We start from the raw sequence: 26450 nt of genomic DNA on the forward strand, positions 1-26450 counted from the left end.
CCTTTCCTATACTAACAATGAACTAATAGAAAGACAAATCAGAAAAACAATTCCATTCACAGTAGCATCAAAAAGAATAAAATACCTAGGAATAAACCTAACCGAGGAAGTGAAACACCTATACCCTGAAAACTACAAGACACTCTTAGGAAAAATGAAAGGGGTCACTAACAAATGGAAACTCATTCCATGCTCCTGGCTAGGAAGAATTAAGATCATCAAAATGGCCATCCTGCCCAAAACAATATACAGATTCGATGCAATCACTATAAAATTACCAACAGCATTCTTCAATGAACTGGACAAATAGTTCAAAAATTTATGTGGAACCATCAAAGACCCCAAATAGCCAAAGCAATCCTGAGAAGGAAGAATAAAGTCAGGGGGATCTCACTCCCCAACTTCAAGATCTACCACAAAGCCACAGTAATCAAGACAATTTGGTACTGGCACAAGAACAGAGCTACAGGCCAGTGGAACAGAATAGAGACTCCAGACATTAACCCAAACATATATGGCCAATTAATATATGATAAAGGAGCCATGGACATACAATGGGGAAAATGACAGTCTCTTCAACAGATGGTTCTGGCAAAACTGGACAGCTGCATGTAAGACAATGAAACTGGGTCACTGTCTAACCCCATACACAAAAGTAAACTCCAAATAGATCAAAGATCTGAATGTAAGTCATGAAACCATAAAACTCTTAGACAAAAACATAGGCAAAAATCTCATGGACATAAACGTGAGTGACTTCTTCATGAACATATATCCCCAGGTAAGGGAAACAAAGGCAAAAATGAACAAGTGGTACTATATCAAGCTAAAAAGCTTCTGCACAGCAAAGGACACCATCAATAGAACAAAAAGGTATCCTACAGTATGGGTGAACATATTCATAAATGACGGACCCGATAAAGGATTGACATCCAAAATATATAAAAAGCTTATGCACCTCAACAAACAAAAAGCAAATAATCCAATTAAAAATGGGCAGATGAACTGAATAGACAGTTCTCTAAAGAAGAAATCCAGGTGGCCAACAGGCACATGAAAAGATGCTCCACATCGCTAATCATCAGAGAAATGCAAATTAAAGCCACAATGAGATATCACCTCACACCAGTAAGGATCACCATCAGCGAAAAGACAAACAACAACAAATGTTGGCAAGGTTGTGGAGAAAGGGGAACCCTCCTACACTGCTGGTGGGAATGTAAGTTAGTTCATCCATTGTGGAAAGCAGTATGGAGGTTCCTCAGAATGCTCAAAATAGAAATACCATTTGACCCAGGAATTCCACTTCAAGGAATTTACCCTAAGAATGCAGCAGCCCAGTTTGAAAAAGACTGATGCACCCCTATGTTTATCGCTGCACTATTTACAATAGCCAAGATACGGAAGCAACCTAAATGTCCATCAGAAGATGAATGGATAAAGAAGATGTGGTACATATACACAATATATACACAATGGAATATTACTCAGCCATAAGTAAAAAACAGATCCTATCTTTTGCAACAACATGGATGGAGCTAGAGGGTATTATGCTCAGTGAAATAAGCCATGCGGATAAAAACAAGTACCAAATGATTTCACTCATATGTGGAGTATAGGAACAAAGGAAAACTGAAGGAACAAAACAGCAGGAGAATCACAGAACCCAAGAATGGACTAATAGTTACCAAAGGGAAAGGGACTGGGGAGGATGGGTGGGAAGGGAGGGATAAGGGTGGGGAAAAAGAAAGGGCATTGCAATTAGCATGTATAGTGTGTGGGGGGCACAGGGAGGGCTGTGCAACACAGAGAAGACAAGTAGTGATTTTACAGCATCTTACTATGCAGATGGACAGTGACTGTGAAGGGGTATGTGGGGGGGGGGACTGGGTGAAGGGGGAAGCCTAGTAAATGTAATGTACTTCATGTAACTGTAGATTAATAATACCAAAATAAAAAAATTAATAAAAGAAAGGGGGAGATATTACTCCTTGATAGGATAAAATTAACTGCAAATCAACAATTAATGCATGCTTTACATATCCTTAATTTTGATCTTTTAAAGGATGTTGGATGATTAGCTACAGAAGTACATTTTTCTGATAATATTTCTTTCTCTTAAAAAAAAGCAGTTCCTGTGCGGTGGTCTCCAATAGGTTCTTCACAATGGTATAAATGTCATATCAAAGTGTGGGCAAAGGGTTTGTTTGTGTTTATACAGAGGATCAAAGCCTAATTTGGCTACCCAGAAAATGAATTAAGATATGATATGAAGAAGAACTTCCAACATCAACATCCTCTAGAAGAGCCATTCCAGAAGATGATCATCAAAAAACTTCAACAAAGATCCTGGCCTTGTGGCAGTTGTAGCTGCATTCATCCTGCCGGTTCCTGGACTTGCCATTGGAATTAAGAAGGAGATATCTAAGCTGGCCTGTGCATACAGTAAAGCAACAAATTTGACTGGTTCTATATTGTCAGAACTCAATCAAGAATTAGAAGAAGTGCAAGTTGCAGTGCTCCAAAATCATGTGACTATAGACTATCTACTGTTCAAAGAACATATGGGATGTGAACAGTTCCCAGGAATGTCTTGTTTTAATTTGTCTGATTTTTTCTCAAACTATTAAAATTCAGTTAGACAATATCCATCATATTATTGATAAGTTAACACAAATGCCTAGGGTACCTAACTGGTTTTGGTTTCACTGGATATGGCCAGTAATTGTAGGTCTGCTTTTGTTATGTATCTATATTCCTATTCTGTTAATGTGTGTACACGATTTAATTCATAGTTTGTTAAAACCTATACATGCTTATGTTACTCTACAAGAAGATGTCAAAGAAATAATCAATCTTCCCATGTTTTCTTCCATCTGCTACTTCTATATCTTTTCTTCTTCCTTCCTAATTACAGCCCTTTAGTAGAATTCGTGCCACATATCGAAAATTACCGAGTATCATAATTCTTCCAAGTGGTAAAGATACGTCAAGACAAATGTTGAGCATAGAAGCCACAGGGCATAAATCTGCAAAGAAGTAAAAAGCTAACCTTTTCAAAGAATATTGCTTCTCTCTCACTTACCAACTTTACATTTCCCTCTATGACCCCGGAAGATGGCTGGTTACCCAGAGATGGGTAAGATTCCTCAAGAGAAGAACAACCTTAGACAGGCACAGTCACAGGGGGGCCATCAGGTGAGAAATTGGGGATCAACAGAGGTGAGGCTTAGAACCTCACTCCCCCTGATTTGAGAGAAATCTTCTGCATCTGTGGATTTTTTGTTGCCCTTGTCTAGCTTGGATTAATACTTAGTCTATAGGCACAGACCTGATCATCTACATTTGCCCTCACAACACTAAATTATGTTTTCTACCTATATCTTGCATCTGCCTACCACTTCAGCATTTTATTAAAAAATAAAATAAAATAAAATAAGGGAGAAATGTGGGATTCACATATAAATCAAGTATAAAAATCAAATGAATAATCATATCTGACTTGATTGTTTATAGTTCATGATGCATGATAAAAACCAAAAGTTTCTGTGATATGACTGCCCTTACACTGTTCACCATGTAAGAACTTGTTCACCATGTAAGAACTTGTCCGTTATGCTTCAGAAGATTAGAGACTGTTGAGAATTAGGCTTGGGGTTGATTAATGATTGTGCATTGAGTGCCCTATGCAGAATTTTATTGTTGTTAACAACCATTTGATCAATAAATATGAGAGATGCCCTCTCAAAAAAAAAAACTATCTACAGCAGGTTTTTATTCATTATCGGTGTTATTCCACAATCAAGGACTTGGCAACCTGATCCATCTGTGTTAAGTCTCCTATGACTTCATATCAAATTAAAATTTTTCCAAGCATGGTACAAAAGAAACAGATGACAGTGTAGACTGGCTGCACAAAACAGAGAAAGAAGTAAGTTAGTTCCATGCGTGATCATAATTTAAATTTAAATAAAAAATTTATTCAAGCTTAAGGTCTGGAGGTCAATTTACAGGTTGCTTCTTTCCTATTTATCCTCATTTTATGTTGTTTTATTCTGCCTGCCATTCAGAGGTGAATGTGCATGTGTAAGTTTTGTTATGGATGATGGGTATAATTTCAAAAATAATGCGTTACTTATTACTGGGAAGAGCAGAGCAAAAATTCAACTTTCGTATATAAAATATGACTGTAGGGAAAAGGGAAGTTCCTATGGCGAGTGTCCTGTCTTGCCAATAGGTTTCAGCCCTTGGCAAGTTCGCTATGGATTCAATGTGACCAAAGAAATTGACAGCAAAACGTTCTTTGGAGTGAAAGGGTTTATTACCCAACTTGTTCTCCCAGCAGTAGTTTGAGCACTAGCATCTCTGCCTCCACCCAGAGCACTGGGCCAAACTCTTTATATAGCACAATAATAGCTTATTGCCTAAAGTTGTGGAAGTGGTAGTGTAGCAACAGGCCAGTCACATCATCAGGTGGTTTAAAGACAGTGAGGATCCTGGACATATGAATCACCAACTTCCCCACACTCCACCCCTCCAGTATTCTTGCCTTACAATCTACATGCTTCCAATCTTCTGCAATGGTTCCTGTGCAAGAAAGCTGGAGCACTGCACCAAGATTACACAATAGCAACAGAGGATAACAACTTAGAGATAAAATAAATTAAGATAAAGCAAGATTTTGATACAGGTAACAAAAACTATAATAATCCTCAAGCCAGAGGAGGTTCCTAATAACAAAAATTATAATAATTCTCAAGCTAGAGGAAGTGCCCAATCCACAAAAACCTTAGAGGCAATAAGGCACATGTTTTAATGCCACCAACATAGGCAAATCCTGGCCATCAGGTAGGACGCATGCAAGAGAGTGGTCCTGTGATAGGACTATAGCAGGAAGGGGATCCCTTCCAGGTCTAGTATACCATACTTTTACTCCTTTCCCCATGGGGATTACTGAAGGGACTATATACAATGCTACTGGAAGTGCATGCACTGGCCATAATGATAAAACAAAACTCCCCGGTAAGATGCTCCTACCTTCTTGCCATTCAGGATATACTACTGTGACCTTTTGTGGCCATTCTGCTGTTACTCCAAGAATACACAGGACATCAGTTTCCTGGCCTTGTCCCCAAGGTGCCAGGAGAGCTAGCCATCGTTGGTCCATGTGTCGAAAGGTCCAAGGCTATGTCCACTCAGTGGAGTCTCCAGGGTTCTGTATGGTTGATGCTGTCAGCAAGATGTTATTCCGGTGGCTGAACCTCAGCTTCAGTGTTTCTTCCTTGGTTTGTTCTTGCAGTTGTATAGGGGAGGCAGCCATATGTGTTAACACGTCTACAGGGCTCAGGGCTCCCTTTCAGGGTCTCTCATTCAGACGCCATAGCACGGTCCATAAGCAGACTGACCAACCCCACAGACTATTGGTATCTGACTTTATTTGTGATTTTAACAAGCCATTGTGCCTCCCTATCATGCCTGCTGTGGTAGCATTGTATGACAGATGAAACTTCCATTTGATTGCCAGCTGTTGCACCCATTCTTGCTGTGTATGTCCAATAAAATGGTTGCCCTGATCACTCTCTATTACCTGTGGTCTGCCATAGGTGGCAAAAGATGCTCCATCCCTCTTTTGGTTGTCTGCTAGTCTGAACAACAGGTAGGAAAAGCAACCAGAAGTCCAGTAGCTGTGTCTACATAAGTCATGGCACACCAATATCCTTCTGACACAGGTAGAGGGCCAATATAGTCTATCTGCCACCTGACGAGGGGTATAGGCACCTTAGCTATTGTTTCATGTTCCTGTGTAACTTGGTGTAATTCCCTTCTGGAGCACATGACACACTCCTGCCAGGCTCTACTAACTTCTTCGAAGGTCAAAGGCAAGACCCACTGACGGGCCTCAGCCCACATTGTCTTTTGCGGTGTATGCAACAAATGCTGATGTAGCCTTTGGGCTCCATCAGAGGCATGCTTTCCTTCTAACCAATGTATCTGGGCCAATTTATCTATTTTATCATTACCTGGGGATGCCAGTGGCAAATGACCTGTCACATGGTATACTGTAATTATTTTAGTCTGACCACAGGCCCATAAGTCTTGCCACAATTCTTGTCCCCAAAGGGGTTGGGGACCAACCAGCCAGTTTGCATGGTACCAGGTTGGTAGCCACAGGGTCAAGCCCCAATAGACAGCCCAGCTGTCAGTGCAGACAACTATAGGGGAGGGCTCCTGGCTGATCACAAGCCACATATCTCACAACTCTGCCCATTGGCTGCTCTTCCCCTCACCATCTTCCATCCATATTGTCTCTGTCTAAGGATGGAAAGTTCTGGCCCTCCATTTTGGGGGCTTCCCATGGCTGGAGCCATGTGCATTCCATGCATCTTCAGGTATAGGGGCTCTTCCCTTCCAATAGGGACTCTCTGCTACTAATGATTCAAAAGCAAATCCTTCCTGCTTTTCACTAATATATGTCACCGGCCCCAATAAATGTTGGAGTTCTTCCCTCAAGGGGCTACTAGATATGGCACTACACTGCTGTAGGTAAGCACCCCTCTTGGATAGTGTGGGTGTTTGTGCCACACCACTCCTTGGCTTTTGGGTCCAGTCTCGTACCCACTCCAAGATGGGACAGGTGGTTATTGCCTTCATCAGGGCCATTCCAGTGATGGGTTCTGTAGCCAGCAAGGCGTGATACACGGCAGCCAGTTGTTTTTCTATCAAAGTGTATTGTACCTCTGCCCCTTTCCAGAATTGTGACCAGAATCCAACAGGTTGGTGAGTTCATTGAAGCCACTGCCAGAGACCCCAGCCATAACCATCTTTTGTGACATGAACATTCAGCTCACAGGCTCTTGATGGGTCTATTACACTCAAGGCCTGCATGGCATTGACTGCCCGTTTTGCTGTAGTAAAGGCAGATGCTCATGTCTCATCCCAGTCCCACCTGACGCCCTTTCATAACAACTGGTATAAGGGTTTCAGGATTTTTTCCAAATGTGGAATAAACACTCTCCAGTAGCCTAGAAGATCCAGAAACTCCTGTAGCAATGCTACAGTTGTGGGGGTAGGAAAGGTCTGAATTTTATCTATAACTGCTTTGGTATAACTTTGGTCTTACCTGAACAGATGACCCCCAAGAATTTGACAGACAAACCAGGTCACTGAACCTTGGTGCTGTTCATAGGCCATCCTTCCTCCTGTAAATGTTGCAGCAGTCTAGGTGTCTCACCTTCTAGATCTGAAAGAATTGGACATGAGCATGACATCATCAATATAATGGTACAGCCGCACCATTGGCAGTTTCTCCCATGTAGCCAAGTCTTGGGCTACAAGTTCATGACAGATGGTGGGGCTGTGAAGGTATGCCTGTGGAAGGATGGTGAAAGTCCATTGCCATCATTCCCACGTGAAGGCAAACTGTTCCTGACTTTCTTGCTCAATGTCAGTGTAAAGAAGGCATTAGCAAGATCTACCACATAATGGTATGTTCCTAGTTAATGGCTGAGGGTATCCATCTGGCCTGCAGAAGAGGGGACAGCAGCATGCATAGGGGTTATGACTTCGTACAGTTCTCAGTAATCCACAGCCATATGCCAAGAGCCATCTGGCTTTTTTACTGGCCACACTGGGGAATTGAAAGGACTATGGGTGGGCTTCATAATACCGACCTTTTCCAGCTCCTGGAGAGGTTCTTCAATCTCTTTTTGCCCTCAGTGCAGTTTGTATTGTTTGGTATGAGTCAGCCACCGAGGCACAGGCAAAGTGATGGGCAGGGGCCTAGCATGTCCTCTCAGAACTGCCTTCACCACACATACTCTCAGTCTGAACTCACCTGCAGTGGTCTGCATATACAGACCCTGCAGATTATCAATCCCCCAAATATACTCAGGGATAGGAGATATATATACATTATACTCTTTTGTGGGTAGATGCCTATTCCCAAAGGGATTTGGACTTTTTTCACTCTGATAACCTTACCCCCATATCCATCTATGATAGTGGGGCTCCAGAGGAACCACTCAGGTTTACCATGAATCAGTGAACATTCAGTCCCAGTGTCCATCAGAGCCATGACATGTTGTATGTTCACTGGGGATCAATGGATAGCTATTTTAACATGTAGCTTCTGGTCTCCCCGCCCCCCCCGGTCCCACAGGGACGATACCTTGACCTTCCCCTCAGTCAAACCATGTTACCCCATCATCTTCCTGTGTGGGCTCAAGTGAGGTTGGCTTGATCTCCAGCATGAAGTCTTACAAACACAGTTACTCGTTACTCTGTCTCTGACCTCTGCCTCTTTGGTCTTAATGGCTAGAACTGCTGCTCTGGTTTCAGATGTTCCCATAGCTCTAGTAAGATCCTATTTGACTTCCCGTCTAATTTCCTTCCTTCTACTCCTGCCCATATTAAATCAACCCACATCTGGGTCCTCATAACCTTCACGGGGCCCTGTAAATTCTTCTTGTGAGTAACAGATCTTATTTCTTTCCATATTCTCATTGCTTCAGCCTCTCCTAAGTCTGCTACTGTACATGTCACCTCACTTATGGGCTGCCCTAAGTGAGGGGAAAGAATGGCCACTAGAGACCCAAAGAGGGGTATAGGAGCCATTTGAAGTATAATATTTCTTATCCCAGTAGTGAAAATATCTTCATTTGGGCCATAATTCTCTGAAGTGTAGATGGCATTTCTTATGATTAGCTCTTGTAACACCTGTTGGAGTTCAGCATATGTCTACCAACTAACAGGAGAATATAGTAGATCACCTGTATTGGGCCACACAGCATGAAGTGCAGCCATAAGCCAATCAAGGATGGAGTGACTCCCTGGGGTCTGATGTGCATTTTGTAATTGCTGCCTCAAGACAAGCTGCACTGTCAGGGAAGACAGCTTTCCCATCTCTGATCCTGACAGAACTATTCCATCCACCCCTAAGTCCCACAGATGCAGGAGCCAAGCTGACATTGACTCCAAGGGCCTCTGCCTAAACCAGAAGCCCAAATCCACCAGCTCAGCCTGAGTATAGGGATGGACCATAGAGTGCTCCATCACCTTGGGAGGGTGCTGTTCCTCTCCTTGGGGAACTTTCAGCTGCTGGGTCTTTATTTTCTTTACAAGCACTGGGCGTGCTTTCAATACAGGAGGTGCCAGTGCCTCTGGCATCACCCCTTCATCCTTCCCTAGCTCCTCCATTTCTGGGGCTGATGGCACCTTTCTCTCCCCTCCCCCGAGTGCCTCCTCTGCTACAACCTTTACCTTTTCTACTGTGCCTTGCGGGAATGCTACCTCAGTCTTCAGAAGGTCAATGCTTCACCTCAACCTTCACCTGAATGCTTCACAGCTGATGTTCTTGTGCCACCTCCACCTGTGCTTCCTTCAGGAGTTTGTCTTTTTCCTTGATGGCCTCTTACTCCTTCAGAGCACCTGGCAGCACTGCCGTCTCAGTTCCAATGGTACCTTGCTGCCGGTGCTCTCATGCTGCCTCCTCTCATATCAATACCATCTCTTTCTTCAGGGAATCCACAGAAGTTTGCAGCTCGCATTCTCATGCCACCTCCTCTCGCATCAATGCCATTTCCCTCCTCAGGGCATCCACAGAAGTCTGCAGCACACATTCTCATGCCACCTCTTGCATCAATGCCATTTCCCTCCTCAGGGAATCCACAGAAGTTTTCAGCTTGTGTTCTCGTGCCACCATTTCTTGAGTCTCTTCTATAGGCCTTTTTAATAATGTGAGAAGCAGCCAACCCACAGTTCCCGCTGCCTCACATGTGCTGTTTCTCAAAGGATCTGCTTACTATACTAAGGGCCACCCCTATTGCCACAGGTGTGACCTCTACTTGCCTCCAGTCCTGGGGTGGGGCTCAGTCCTCTCAGAGGCAAGCCACCTCAGACCACATACCCATTGGGGGAGAATCTACTGTTTTCCCATTCACAGGGCCAGCCCACTGAAGCATCCCTCCCATAAGGGCAGCCTGTCTTTTTCCTTGGTCAACAATGAACACTGCTAATTTTCACCAATTGTCTTTTCAATGGGTTTCAGTCCCGGGCAAGTTTGTTACGGATTCAATGTGACCAAAGAAATTGACAGCAAAACGTTCCTTGGGGTGAAAGGGTTTATTACCCGGCTTTTTATCCCAGCAGTAGGTGGAGCACTAACATTTCTACCTCTGCCAGAGCATTGGACCATGCTGTCTATATAGCACAATAATAGCTTATTGCCTTAAGGTGTGGAAGTGGTAGCCGAGCAACAGGCCAGTTACATCATCAGGTGTTTTAAGTTCAGTGAGGATCCTGGCCATAGGAACCCCAACTTCCCCACAGTCCTCACGTGTCCCTAATTCATTTGATAATGAAATTGGCCTACTACACTAGTGCATGCTTATACACCTGTTGGGAATGAGCCATTATGTTAGTATTACTATATAAAGACCTGTACCCAGTGCTTTTCCCAGAAACAGCGATGGAGACACTTGCAGACTTGCCAGAGGGAGATGTGATTCTAGCACTCGACCTGCCACTGTGAGAATAAAGTTTAGTATAATTCCTTACCCACAACATTCTCTTGTTGTTATTCAGTCTCACCTAATCCAGAGTGAACTTGCCTGGGGCTGAAATCCTCCTCAGGTGAGACAGTGACCAAGAAGACTGATCTAAAATTGCATTGCCAGATATACAGGATGCCCTGTTAAATTTGAATTTGATTTGTTTATCTAAATTTCAACATTAACTTGTCATCTTGTCTTTTAACTGGTGACCATATGTCGGGGTCTTGAGATTGCCCTTGAGGTTTTGGGGCAATGCAAAGAACAAATAAGGCAGCAGGAGTTGTCATGGCAGATGCTCAAAGAGGCCACTTTATTGTGTACAAAGCTGTACTTCTTAAACTGCTACAGTAATAACTCATGGTTACAAAAGTATTCGAAAACATGCATGAGTGTGACCTTCATGACCAGGTGTCTGGCCTTCAGGGCCCTTATCTAGCTCCTTTCCCATGGGTTCAACATGCTGTGTTTTCAGGTTTCGCAAGGCCAGACATATCTGGGGTGAAGCAGTGGGCATCTGTTCTCATAGAAGAGTAGGGGAAGGGGAGGAGCCCTCCCTAAATCCAACCCCTTTCTATAGACAGCAGCCATCTGTTTCTTTCTTGAACACAAAGCAGAGCTCTTTGCCCAGAGCCAATAGAAACAACAAAAAAATGGTAACAGACAAGGAGGCCACATGCCCCAGTGGCCACTATGGTTAGGAACCACTGCCAAGTGGGACCAAGCTGTGACCACCAAGTAGACAGGGGGTGGTGGGACAAGGCTTGTATCTGAGACACTTCATCATCCACTTCCTGAAGTGTGGCTTGCATTTGCTTCTGGTGGTCTGGGCTATAAACATAGCAGTCAATGTGCAGTAAAGCACAGGTGCCCCCTTGTGCAGCTATGAGTGCATCTAGAGCCATTCTGTTTTGTAAAGTCACTTTCCACATTTGAGTGACTTCATCTAGCAATAGGGTACTGAGGACCTTCTTGCATTCAAGGCACTAGCAGCATGCTGTTCCAGGGCTTCTATCTGTAATTCTACATCTATAGTGCCAGCTCCTGGAAGGAAGATAGCCAGGGAGTAAAACCACCATGGCATCCATTTGGAACAATGCCAACAGGAATATACGGCATTTCAATTGTGTGTGGCCCATGGCAAGGTTTGTAGTATCTGTTCCGATAGGAATGGGCAGCCCCAAGGACAACAGCTTGTTCAATTCACTGGGAGATAGGACTGGCCATAATCCACACATATTTAAATGTTTTCTCCCAGCAGGGGTCAGTCGGCACAGTGCCTACATGGGCACAACTGTCCCACCAATGTTCAGGCTGTGATTAACACTGATATTGGCACACAGTTCTCGGAGTAACCAGCCAACCATGTGACTGTGTATGGAAACTTACTGTTTAATGCAGCATGTAGCTGAAGTTTGCAAAGTTACATGTGTACAAGATATCCACCTCCACCTATTATACATGGTACTCTCCCCAGGCAGAGTGTGTGTTGATTGCCAGATCAACTGCTCAGCTGTGTGCCATTTGCTTCACCTTCAGCATCACTGCGATTCCATGCTTGAAGGTGTTCCCACACAGACAGGCTGGCAGGAACAATTTTCCACAGCAGTCCAGCAGTGAAATCCACAGGCAGCTCTATACACACCCACTAGTGGGAAACATTATGTACCTGGGCAAAAACACGTGCCCATGCCACCATACTATTCCTCTCTGTCAACCTGGCTGGAAAGGCAGGGCAGAGAAAGACAACATTAATGACAAATACTGGTTCTTCAGGAGGATACAAGTGTCCTTGCCATCTTGGGACACAACAGTGACTGCCACAGGTGGTTTTCCCTGTCTCTGATACCAGACCAGGGTGCCCAAAGACATTGGCAGAGCATCAGGTTCAGCCTTCAACAGAAATTGTGGTATTGGCCACACTTGCACGACCAAAGTCCCTGCCAATATGGCTGTTGCTCTCTCTGGCAAGGAAGCAGTCAGTTTAAAAGGTCACTTTCCTATCCAGGGGGTAATTTATAAACCATGGGTCAGCCTCTTCCCCCATACTTTATGCAACACAACCCACGGGTTTCTGTCAAACACCCAGGTCCACGGTCACATCCACACCTTGGTACATCAGGAGACAGTGTATGTCAGGCAGGAAGGAGCAATGTCTTTTTCCAGCAACTGTGGCCTCAACTCACTGGGGCTTTGTTTCAAATATTTCAAGACACATGGGTGAGCTACCAACAACCTCTCTATGGACTTTCCCCAGTTTTCCTTGGTTGCTCATTCAGCAAGTGTAGTGCTATGGGTGCTTTACCCACTGTGTCCGTCCTAAATGTTTCAGTCCCTCTGAAACATGGGTACCTGACAAGATGAGAGTAAAAGTGAGTGCATTGAGCACATGCTTGCACCACTTGTTTTGTGACAGTAAACATCAGCAGAATGTGCCATCTCTGGGCAACTTTACACATAGTTCCAGGGTCTACATGCCCTAGTTGCTTATGCAACCATGTCCCTATGTCCATAGGGGGCAGTTCCTGGAGCATATGAGCACTAGCCAAGGTGTCAGCCATGTCATTCCCAGGGCTTAATGCTGGGTGGTGTCCTTTAACTCACAGGTCCACAGGTCTTTCCACATCATTTGTCTTCACAGTCGGTGATGGCCGACTTTCCAGTCCTGTGCCGTCCACTGAGGCAACCAGACAGTGAGGTCACAAAATGCAGCCCAACTGTCAGTACAAATGGTTATCTGACCTGATCTTCTAGTCAAAACAAGCCACGTCCCCTGTAGGTCATCCCATTGACTTGATTGCCCTACTCCAGATTTATACCAGAACTCTTTCTGCACTGGATGAATGATGACAGCCACCCATGTCGGTGGGTGACCCTTTGAGGATCCATCTATATACCAAGACTTGTGGTGTCCCTGTCCCCTCCTTTTAGGGGCTTACCATTGGCACTTCCATGCTCCGTAAGGTGGGTACAGGTTCAACTGCAATGGTTAACAGTTCCAGGACTTGCTGCAATTCCTGTGAGAGAGGGCTTTTGGAGAATATAGCCCATTGCTCTAAATAGGCTACCCATTTGGTCAGGGTAGGTGTCTGGGTAACCCTTCTTCAGGAAGCTGTAGCCCGGGCTCACACCCACCCCTCAATCAGGAGGGCAGCAATCATCTCTACTGCTTGCATTCCCATGATGCATGGCTTCAGTAGCTGGTAAGGCAGCATGCACTGCAGCCAGCTGTTTTTCTAACAGTGAGTAGCGAGGCTCAGCTCCTTTCCACAAATGAGACCAAAACCCTATTGTGACATTGCAGGCCCTGTGCTTTTGCCATAATCCCCACCCATACCCATCAATGCTGGCAGACACTGTCAGCAGAAACGGTATGGAGGATTCCATGACTCATAGCATCTGGGCCTGAGCCACTGCTTCAGGTAACACCTTTGTCTTACCTGACCAGACAACACCCAAGAACTTGACAGAATAACCAGATCTCTGCACCTTGTCTTTATTGGTGGCCCATCCCCACCCCTGGAGGGCCTGGTGCAAACTGTGAGCTACAGCTTCCAGATCTTGAAGATAATCAGAAGTCAACATTTTATCATCTATCTAATGGAACACTTGAACTGAGGGTGGATGGGATCAGGTGACCAGATCACTAGCCAGAAAAGCATGACACAAAAGTCAGACTGTGCAGGTATCCTTGTGGGATGACAGTGAATATCCACTACCGGCCTTCCCACGTGAAGCCAAACTGTTCCTGGCTCTCAGGTGCAATGTCAATGGAAAAGAAGGCATTATTCCAGTCCAACACAAAGTGATAATTCCCCAAAGTCACAGTCAGTTTATACATCAGGTCAGTAATGTTCGGTACTGCAGCATACAGTGGGAGGGTCACTTTGTTTAGTTCCCAATAGTCTACTGTCATTCTCTAAGTGCCGTCAGGCTTCTTCACAGGTGAATTAAAGTGCTGTGTGCAGGTGGGTAATATGTGCTTTCTCCAATCGCAAAATGTTTTGGCCAATTTCCTCCTGTCCACCAGGCAGCCGGTATTGTTTAATGTTCCCTTTGTGGGTGGCTCATGGCAACACCAAAGTTGTGTGGTGGGGATGACCTCACCACACTCTTTTCACAATATGCACACACAACCAAATCTCTCCCAGAGTTATTTGCATTGTTAGACAGTACAGTACATCCACCCCTACAATGTATTCTGCCATTGGAGATACCTAAACTGCATAGTGATGCGGGGGCAACTGCTCAATTCTCAAAGTCAGAGTCACTTGCTGCACCTGCACTTTTTGCCCACTATGCCCCTCTATGATTGGAGAGGGTCCCCAGAACCTACCTGGATGGCCATGAAGGAGTGTGGAGTCAGCACCTGTATCCACCATTGCCAGCACTTCTGTACATTCTGTGGGGATCAGTGAATGGCAAGTTTAACAAATGGTCTCTGGTCCTCCAGTGTCCCAGTATACCAAGTACATCAGCCCCACCCCTAGTCAGGGAGGAAATCAATCAGCGCTTAAGGCATGAGTTCCTGGTCTGCCACAGTCCTCATCCGTCCTTGCTTCAGGGGTGGTGGGCTGTAGCATTGGTCTGGACGCAACTGTTTCCGTAGTTCCATCAAGATCTGTAAAGGCTGTCCATTAGCTTTTCACAAGCCAAACCAACAGCCAAAAGGTCAGTGCATACCTGTCTGCAGCTCACTTTCAGGGGTCCTACAGTGGCTGTCCCTGGCGCTGTTTTCACCATTGCTGTTTTATTTTTTTCTCTTGTGCTGCTTTACCGCAGTAGTTCTCATTTTGGTGGCTTGAGGTCGCTCTACTTCTACATCTCCCAAGCGAGCTAACATGGATGCTGCTTCTTGTTCCCAGTGCTTTCATCTCACAGTCATAACAGCCAGCCAGGCAGATTCCCCCAAATGTTGTGTACACTGCTTGGCCAAATTCTGCAATTCCATGACTGTGTACATTGTTTGCTGGGTAGCTATCAGGGACCCACCTGGCTGTCCCCATGAGGCTGTGGGTTCCTGCATCTCCATGTGTTGCCACACAGCACTCAAGGCTTTCAGCCAGCCATTGCTCTAAGTCCTCCTCCTTCCATTGGAGACTCTGCACTTATTACTGCAACTCCTCAATTTCATGAGTGGCATGGTGGATAACCATCAGGAACATCCATGCCACTTGCCCAGTTAATTCCCAGTGGGTTGGAGGAACTAGGGCCTCTAGCACTTCCATTGCCATCCATATAGCCTCTGGGGTTGTCAGTATGGACTCCCAATCCTCTCATGCCACCTAAGCAGTCAAGCATGCTGCCACCAGGTACCAAACAGAGGCTGGGCCACATCTCCTCCACCTGCCCCTCCATGTCCAGGGAAGCCGAGGGACTATTGCTCTAACAACCACCTACTTCATTCTGCTCACAGTACCAAGTGTTGGGGTCTGGGGGTTGTTTTGAGGTTTTAGGATAACTCAAAGAACAAAGAAGGCAGTGGTAGTTATCATGGAAGGTGCTCAATGAGGCCACTTTACACAAAGCTGTACTTCTTAAACTGCTACATTACTAACTCATGGTTATAGAAGTATTTGAAGGCGTGCATGCATGTGGCCTTAATGGCAAGGTGTCTGGCCCTCAGGGCCCTTATCTAACTCCTTTCCCATGGGTACAACATGCTGTTTTCAGGTTTCTCAAGGCCAGACATATCTGGGGTGAAGCAGCAGGCAGCTGTCCTCATACAACAGTAGGGGAAGTGTGGGGCCTTCCCTACACCATAGTCTAAAATTAATTTGGGTACCTTCTTTGTTCTCTATCACACATACACCTATACTATATATTTACTGTGACTTCCTCACCATTAAAAACATACAAATGTGGAACTACTGAGATGATTATCCATCTTAATATGATGATATAAATGTATATAACTGATTTTCATTTTGAGCAAACATGACACTATGACCAAGAGGAAAATTCTTTACTGGTGGGAAATTCAAGTCCTGTGGAAGGATTATGTTGATCTAGTTGAAAGTCAGCCTATCCTTGATTTCTGAGATATCCTCTAATTCAGAACATTGGGCAGACATCTGTCTTGATTCATAGAAAATACATTGTTGATAACATTTATAACCTTTTGTAATTATATCAGCATAGTTTTATTTTATTTTCATTTTATTGTGATAAGAACACTTATCATGAGTTTTACCTTCTAAGTATATTTTTATGTGTACAAGTCATTGTCTATAGGTACATTATTGCACAGCCAATCTCTAGAACTTATTTATCTTGCAACCATAATTAAATTTATAGCCATTGATTGGCAAGATCTGATTTCCTCCTCCACCTAGATGCTGAAAAACACCATTTTACTCCCTGCTTATGTGAGTTTTATTATTTTAGATACCCCGTATTTGTCTTTTTGTGACTGACTTATTTCACTAAACATGATGAATTCATTTCATCCATGTTGTTGCATATTGCAGAATTTCCTTCTTTTTAAGGCTGAATAGTATTTCATTGTATTTCTATACCACTTTTCTTTATTCATTCATCTGTTAATAACATTTAGGTTGTTTCCATATGCCTTGCCAATGGGTTTCAGTCCCAAGCAAGTTCACTATGGTTTCAGTGAGACCAAGGAATTACAATGAAACCTACTTGGGGTAAAACGGTCTATTAACCAACTTGTTCTCCTTGTGATAAGTTGAGCACCAGCACCACATCTGCAACCAACAGTCTGCAGGTCTATAATCTTCCTTAGTCTCTGCCTCCACCCAGATCTGGGCAGAGCTCTTTATATAGTGACTCAGTCAATTATAGCTTATTGCCTATGGGTGTGGAAATAGTAGCCAGCAGCAGGCCAGTCACATCAACAAATAGTTTAGTTTCAGATAAGGATCCTGGCCATAGGAACTTGCATTTTCCCCACATCATATCCTGGTTATTGTGAAGAGTACTGCATTTAACATGGGAGGGTTAATATCTTTACATAATCCTGATTTTTGATTTTTTTGATAAATAACAAGAGATAGGATTGCTGGGTCATATGGTAATTCTATTTTCAATTTTTCAGGAACCTCCATACTGTTTTCCATACTGGTTACACTATTTTGCATTTCCACCTACAACATGCAATGGTTCTAATTTCTCCACATCCTTACTAACACTACCTTTTTTTCTTTTTTAATAAAGACATCTTAACAGGCATGAAGTAACATCTCATTGTGGTTTTGATTTGCATTTCCCTGATAATTAGTGGCATTGAGAACTTTTTCATATATCTGTTGGCCATTTATATGTCTTCCTTGGATAAATTTCCATTCAAGTCCTTTGCCTATTTTCAGCTTTTTTGCTGTTGAATTGGAGGAGTTCCTTATATATATTTTGGAGATTATCCCCTTATCATATATATTACATATTATTGGTTTTTAAATATTTTATCCCATTCTGTAGGTTACCTTTTCACTCTGTTGATTGTTTCCTGTGCTTTCATCAGTATTTTATAGTTTTCAGTATATGTCTTTCATTTTCTAGTTTATTTCTGTTTTATTCTTTATGATGTTTTAAATGGGATCATTTTCTTAATTTCTTCTACTGATAGCTTGTGGTGGAGTATAGAAACAAAGCTTATTTTTATATGTTTATATTATATCCTGAAACTTTACTCATTTTATTTATTCTATTTTTGTATTGGGTTTTGTATGTATAGGATCATGACATCTACAGAGAGGGAGAATTTTACTTTATTTCCAATTTAGGTGCCTTTATTTATTTTTCTTTCCTAATTGTTCTGGGTAGCCCTTTCATTGCTATGTTGAATAAAAGTGTCAAGAGTGTGCATCCTTGCCTTCTATCTGATATGAGGAAGGCTTCCAGTTTTCCTCAGTTGAATAGAACATGTAATTTTAAAGATTATGAGAGATTTTAATAGACTTTATTTTCTTGGTCCTCATCATGATAGTATAGTCACCATTTTAAAACTGAAGAATATTTGTTCAGAGAGATTAATGAATTGTCAAAGTAAATGGTGAATCTGCAATGGAAATCAAGGCTTTTTGTTTGGCATTGCAGACTTCTATTCTCTTAATGACTAGAGTTTGACATAAGTGACTGAAAACAGGAGGAAATTCAGGATTTGTGACAAATATAATGAAGATAAGGAAAAAGAAAGTGGAGTCATATTTTTCCCCTTAATATCCCTCTTATGGACAACTCACTGTGCAATATTTCTAGCCTTCTGTTAAGTACATGCATTATGTCCACCAATTAACTCTCCTCTGTGTTTGAAGGCATTTGACTAAGGAGATGATCACAAATGGACTACTATATATCTATCTATCATGCTAAAAAAGGAACAATTGGGAGGGAGGAGCCAAGAGGGTGGCGTGAGTAGGACAGTGGAAATCTCCTCCCAAAACATATACATTTTTGAAAATACAACAAATACAACTATTCCTAAAAGAGGAACCACAAGATACAGGACAACAGCCAGGCTACATCTACACCTGGGAGAAAACAGCACCTCATGAAGGGGATAAGACACAAGCCACAGCCCGGCAGGACATGAGAGCCCTTCACCCCAGCTCCCTGGCAAGAGGAGAGGAGTTGGAGTGGGGAGGGAGAGCAAACCCAGGACTGCTACATACCCAGCCCTAGCCATATGCACTGGGAGCACCAACCCACAGTGCATGGTGTGCTGGATACTAGGGAAATGGAAAAGAAAAACCTGCAAGCTGGTCCCCACAGCCGGCACCCCTGGGATAAAAGAAAAGCGAGTGCTTTTTGAAAGTCTTCAAGGGACAGGAGCCTCACAGCTGGACGGAAGCATCCTGAAGCAATCAGTCCAGCAGAAGGGAATCCTGGGGAACTCCAGGTGCCCTAACCCCTGGGAGGCAGCACAGCTTGGAGGCCCCTTACAGTGATAAACATCCTACCACCCACTCCCCCTCTGGAGCGGTCACATCATAGTGAAGCAGCAGCGTGAAAGTGGCCACGCCCACAGCAACCACGTGGAGCTTAACTCCACAGCAGCTGGGCAAGAATCAGAAACCCTGTCTGTGCATAACTACCCAGCACCAGTCGCTAGGGGTTGCCATTCTCCCAGAAGAGGAACACGAGGAACAAGTGGAAAGGGTCTTGGTTCTCCCAACTGACACACACACCATCTGCCCATCGCCATGAAAAGGCAGAACAATTTGATTCAGACCAGAATCACACAGACATCCTCCCCTGAGAGGGAACATGGGGACATACACCTAACCATTCTTCATGAAAAATAATTCAAAATAAAGGTCATAACCATGCTGATGGAATTGCAGAGAAATATGCAAAAGTAAGGAGGGAGAATACAGAAATAAAACAATCTCTGGAAGGACTTAAAAGCAGAATGGATGAGATGCAAGAGACCATTGATGGAACAGAAACCAGGGTAAAGGAACACAGAGAAGCTGACACAGAGAGAGATAAAAGGATCTCCAGGAATGAAAGAATATTAAGATAACTATGTGACCAATCCAAATGCAACAATATTCACATTATAGGGGTACCAGAAGAAGAAGAGAAAAAAAGGGATAGAAAGTGTATTTGAAGAAATAATTTCTGAAACTTCCCCAAACTGGGGGAGGTAATAGCCTCTCAGACCACAGAAGCACACAGAACTCTGAACACAAGGGACCCAAGGAGGACAACACCAAGACACATAATAATTAAAATGGCAAAGATCAAAGACAAGAACAGAGTATTAAAGGCAGCCAGAGAGAGAAAAAAGGTCACCTATAAAGGAAAACCCATCAGGCTATCATCAGACTTCTCAACAGAAACCTTACAGGCCAGAAGAGAATGGCATGATATATTTAATGCAATGAAACAGAAGGGCCTTTAACCAAGGATACTGTATCCAGTGTAATTATCATTTAAATATGAAGGAGGGATTTAACAATTCCCAGACAAGCAAAAGTTGAGGAAATCTGCCTCCTACAAACTACCTCTACAGGGTATTTTAGAGGGACAGCTCTAGATGGAAGACCTCCTAAGGCTAAACAGATGTCACCAGAGAAAGCAAAATCACAGCAAAGAAAGAAGAACAATCAAATACTAACTAAAGGCAAAGATAAAATTAACTACCCACAAAAACAGTCAAAGGAAACAAAAAAGAGCACACACACAAAAAAAACACCTAACATACAAAGAATGGAGAAGGAGGAATAAGAAGTGAGAGAAACAAAGAATGATCAGACTGTGTTTGTAATAGCTCAATAAGGGAGTTAAGTTAGGCAGTAAGATAGTAAAGAAGCAAACCTTGAACCTTTGGTAACCACAAACCTAAACAATGCAATGGCAATAAGTACATATATTTCAATAATCACACTAAACGTAAATGCACTGAATGCACCAATGAAAATACACAGAGTATTAGAATGGATAAAAAAGCAAGACCCATCTATATGCTGCTTACAAAAGACTCACCTCAAACTCAAGGACATGCACAGACTAAATGTAAAGGGATGGAAAAAGATATTCCATGCAAACAAGAGGGAGAAAAAGTAGTGTTGCACTACTAATATCAGACAAAAGAGACAACAAAACAAAGAAAGTCACAAGAGATAAAGAGAGACATAATATAATGATAAAGGGGTCAATCCAACAAGAGGATATAACCATTATAAACATATATGCAGCCAATACAGGAGCACCAACATATGTGAAACAAATACTAACAGAATTAAAGGAGGAAATTGAATGCAATGCATTCACTGGAGGAGACTTCAACACAGCACTCAATCCAAAGGACAGATCCACCAGACAGAAAATAAGTAAGGACACAGAGGCATTAAATAACACACTAGAACAGATGGACTAATAGACATCTATAGAACGCTACACCCAAAAGCAACAGAATACACATTCTTCTCAAGTGCACATGGAACATTCTCCAGAATAGACCCCATGCTAGGCCACAAAAAGAGCCTCAGTAAATTCCAAAAGACTGAAATTCTACCAACCAACTTCTTAGTCCACAAAGGTGTAAAACTAGAAATAAGTTGTGCAAAGAAAGCAAAAAGGATCACAAACAGATGGAGGCTTAACAACATGCTCCTAAATAATGAATGAATCAATGACCAAATTAAAATAGAGATCAAGCAATATACGGAAACAAATGACAACAACACAAAGCCCCAACTTCTGTGTGACACAGCAAAAGCAGTTTTCAGAGGAAAGTATATAGCAATCCAGGCATACTTAAAGAAGGAAAAACAATCCCAAATGAATAGTCTAAAGACACAATTATCAAAAATGGTAAAAGAAGAACAAATGAGGACTAAAATCAGCAGATGGAGGGACATAATAAAGATCAGAGAAGAAATAATTAAAGTTGAGAAGAATAAAACAATAGAAAAAATCAATGAAACCAAGAGCTGGTTCTTTGAGAAAACAAACAAAATAGATAAGCCCATAGCCAGATTTATAAAAAGAAAAAAAGAATCTACACACATCAACAGAATCAGAAACGAGAAAGGAAAAATCACGATGGGTCCCACAGAAATACAAAGAATTACTAGAGAATACTTCAAAAAACTATAGGCTAACAAGCTGGAAAACCTGGAAGAAATGGACAACTTCCTAGAAAAATACAACCTTCCAAGACTGACCAAGGAAGAAACACAAAATCTAAACAGTCCAATTACCAGTAAAGAAATTGAATCAGTAATCAAAAAACTACCCAAGAGCAAAACTCCTGGGCCAGACAGATTTACCTCGGAGTTTTATCAGACATACAGAGAAGACATAATACCCATTCTCCTTAAAGTTTTCCAAAAAATAGAAGAAGAGGGAATACTTCCAGACTCATTCTATGAAGCCAGCATCACCCTAATGCCAAAACCAGGCAAAGACCCCATGAAAAAAAGAAAATTACAGACCAATATCCCTGATGAACATAGATACAAAAATACTCAGCAAATTTTAGCAAACTGAATTCAAAAATACATCAAGAGGATCATAGACCATGACCAAGTGGGATTCATCCCAGAGATGCAAGGATGGTACAACATTCATAAATCCATCAACATCATCCACCACATAATAAAAAGAAAGACAAAAATCGCATGATCATCTCCATAGATGCTGAAAAAGCATTCGACGAAATTCAACACCCATTCGTGATGAAAACTCTCAACAAAATGGGTATAGACAGCAAGTACCTGAACATAATAAAGGGCATATATGAAAAACCCACAGCCAACATGATACTGAACAGTGAGAAGCTGAAAGCATTTCCTCTAAGATCGGGGACAAGACAGTTAGGCCCACTCTCCCCACTGTTATTCAACACAGTACTGGATATCATAGCCACGGCAATTAGACAAAACAAAGAAATATAAGGAATCCAGATTGGTAAAGAAGAAGTTAAACTGTCACTATTTTCAGATGACATGATATTGTACATAAAAAAACCATAAAGACTCCACTCCAAAAACTACTAGCCCTGATATCGGAATACAGAAAAGTTGCAGGATACAAAATTAACATACAGAAATCTGTGGCTTTCCTATACACTAACAATGATCTGATAGGAAGAGAAATCAGGAAAACAATTCCATTCACAGTAGCATCAAAAAGAATAAAATACCTAGGAATAAACCTAACCGAGGAAGTGAAACACCTATACCCTGAAAACTACAAGACACTCTTAGGAGAAATTAAAGGGGTCACTAACAAATGGAAACTCATTCCATGCTCCTGGCTAGGAAGAATTAAGATCATCAAAATGGCCATCCTGCCCAAAGCAATATACAGATTCGATGCAATCACTATAAAATTACCAACAGCATTCTTCAATGAACTGGACAAATAGTTCAAAAATTTATGTGGAACCATCAAAGACCCCAAATAGCCAAAGCAATCCTGAGAAGGAAGAATAAAGTGGGAGGGATCTCGCTCCCCAACTTCAAGCTCCACTACAAAGCCACAGTAATCAAGACAATTTGGTACTGGCACAAGAACAGAGCCACAGACCAGTGGAACAGAATAGAGTCTACGGCATTAACCCAAATATATATGGTCAATTAATATATGATAAAGGAGCCATGCATACAATGGGGAAATGACAGCCTATTCAACCACTGGTGTTGGCAAAACTGGACAGCTACATGTAAGAGAATGAAACTGAATCATTGTCTAACCCCATACACAAAAGTAAATTCGAAATGGATCAAAGACCTAAATGTAAGCCATGAAACCATAAAACTCTTAGAAAAAAACATAGGCAAAAATCTCTTGGACATAAACATGAGTGACTTCTTCATGAACATATCCCCCCAGGCAAGGGAAACAAAAGCAAAAATGAACAAGTGGGACTATATCAAGCTGAAAAGCTTCTGTACAGCAAAGAACACCATCAATAGAACAAAAAGGCATCCTATAGTATGGGAGGATATATTCAGAAATGACAGATCCTATAAAAGGTTTACATCCAAAATATATAAAGAGCTCCTGCACCTCAAGAAACAAAAAGCTAACAATCCAATTAAAAAATAGGCAGAGGAGCTGAACAGACAGTTCTCCAAAGAAGAAATTCAGATGGCCAACAGACACATGAATAGATGCTCCACATCACTAGTCATCAGAGAAATGCAAATTAAAACCACAGTGAGATATCATCTCACCCCAGTAAGGATCACCGCCATCCAAAAGATAAACAACAACAAATGTTGGTGAGGTTGTGGAGAAAGGGGAACCTGCTGGTGGGAATGTAAATTAGTTCAATCATTGTGGAAAGCAATATGGATGTTCTTCAAAAAACTCAAAATAGAAATATCATTTAACCCAGGAATCTCACTTCTAGGAATTTACTAGAATGCAGCAGCCAAATTTGAAGAAGACAGATGCACCCCTATGTTTATCAGAACACTATTTACAATAGCCAAGAAATTCAAGCAACCTATGTGTCCATCCGTAGATGAATGGATAAAGAAGATGTGGTACATATACACAATGGAATATTATTCAGCCATAAGAGGAAAACAAATCCTACTATTTGCAACAACATGGATGGAGCTAGAGGGAATTATGCTCAGTGAAATAAGCCAGGCAGATAAAGTTAAGTTCCAAATGATTTCACTCATCTGTGGAGTGTAAGAACAAAAGAAAAACTGAAGGAACAAAACAGCAGCGGGATCACAGAACCCAAGAAAGGACTAACAGTTAACAATGGGAAAGGGACAGGGGAGGATGGGTGGGAAGGGAGGTAGAAGGGTGGGGGGAAGAAGAAAGGGGGCCTTAGGATTAGCATGTATAATGTGGGAGGGCACGGGGAGGGCTGTGCAATACAGAGAAGACAAGTAGTGATTTTACAGCATCTTACTATGCTGTTGGACAGTGACTAATGGGTTATGTGGGAGGGACTCAGTGAAGGGGGCAGTCTAGTAAACATAATGTTCCTTATATAACTGTAGATTCATGATACCAAAAAAAAAGGAACAATTGCTGTTGTTATAGCATAAGACTAGAAAAGAGAGAGAATGTGCAGAAGACAAAACACCTTTGTAAGATATTTTAATCTTCTGGAAACAGCAAAAAGAATCTGTTGTAATGACATAATGCAAATATTTCATACTGTACTCAACCAGTTTAAACAGTTCTAAGTGGTTTGATTAATATGCATGTAATATAGACTTGTAAAAAAAGGTCAAATAAAAAAGATTCATATAACTCAATAAGTAAGACTTCTATCTTCCTCTCCAGCCCCCTCCCCAGAAATAAGCAATAATAAAGTTTTATTTGTATCTTTCCATGTATTTTAATGCATAAATTAATGAACAGAAAGATGACCAAATATATATGCATATATTTCAATATATATATGCATTTTTTCAATGTATCTTACATGTTTTTATGCAAGTGGTATCATATATTTTCTTTTGCTCTGTTATTTCATTTAACTTATATACTTAAGATATTTTAATCTTAGTATATATGTCTACCTCATTCATTTTAATATTTGTGTATTATTTCACTGAATTTATAAATATCTATCTATATATCATACATTTAATAAACTAGATTTGTTAATTAAACAAGAAATGCATATAAACACTAAAACTACAAAAATATAGGAAAGTATAATATGAAAACGAAAACATTCCCTATCTAACCACACCTTCATCCACAATTCTACTCTGTAAAGGTGACCACCGTTAACAATTTCCATGATTAGTTATCCTGATGAGCTTGATTGTAATTCTAAATAAAATACCTGTATCTCTTTTATCAAACCAGTACAAGCTAGGTTACACTGTAGTAGCAAACAACCTTGAATCTCAGTGACTTAAAATAACATGTTTATTTCTCATTCACACTACATGTCCACTCAGGGTCAGCAGGAAGGCTATGTTTATCATAATCATTCATAGACCTCTCCTGTCATAGGCTCTACAATTTTATGATTCTACAATTATAATACAAAGCCTCAAAGTTTGTAGTGGAAGCATAGAGAATTGCTCACTGGCACCTAAATGCATCCATCCAGCTTTGACACAGGTCATTCTTATTCACATATCATTTGTCACATACATTTCAAAGAGTCAGGGACATAGAGTTTACTGTGTAATGAAGAATAAGAGCTGGAAATGTTGGTAAGCACTAGTAATGACTGTTATAATTATACATCTCTGTTTATTTTCTTTCACACAGTCCCAACTGACTCCATGCTATGATAATTAAGGAAATTAGCATGCGTACACTTCTTCCCATCTAGCTTCCCATATTCATTTTTATTAGATTTATTATTATTTTTACATAATCAAAGGCTGCACTATCTAAATTCTGTGCTATACTTACAATTGTTTCAAATTCTTTATCTAGTAGACTAATTCTAAACATTAAAAATCTATTATTAAGCACCCTATGATTATATAG

This window comes from Manis javanica, chromosome X, assembly GCF_040802235.1.
Source record: "Manis javanica isolate MJ-LG chromosome X, MJ_LKY, whole genome shotgun sequence".
Lineage (NCBI taxonomy): Eukaryota > Metazoa > Chordata > Mammalia > Pholidota > Manidae > Manis > Manis javanica.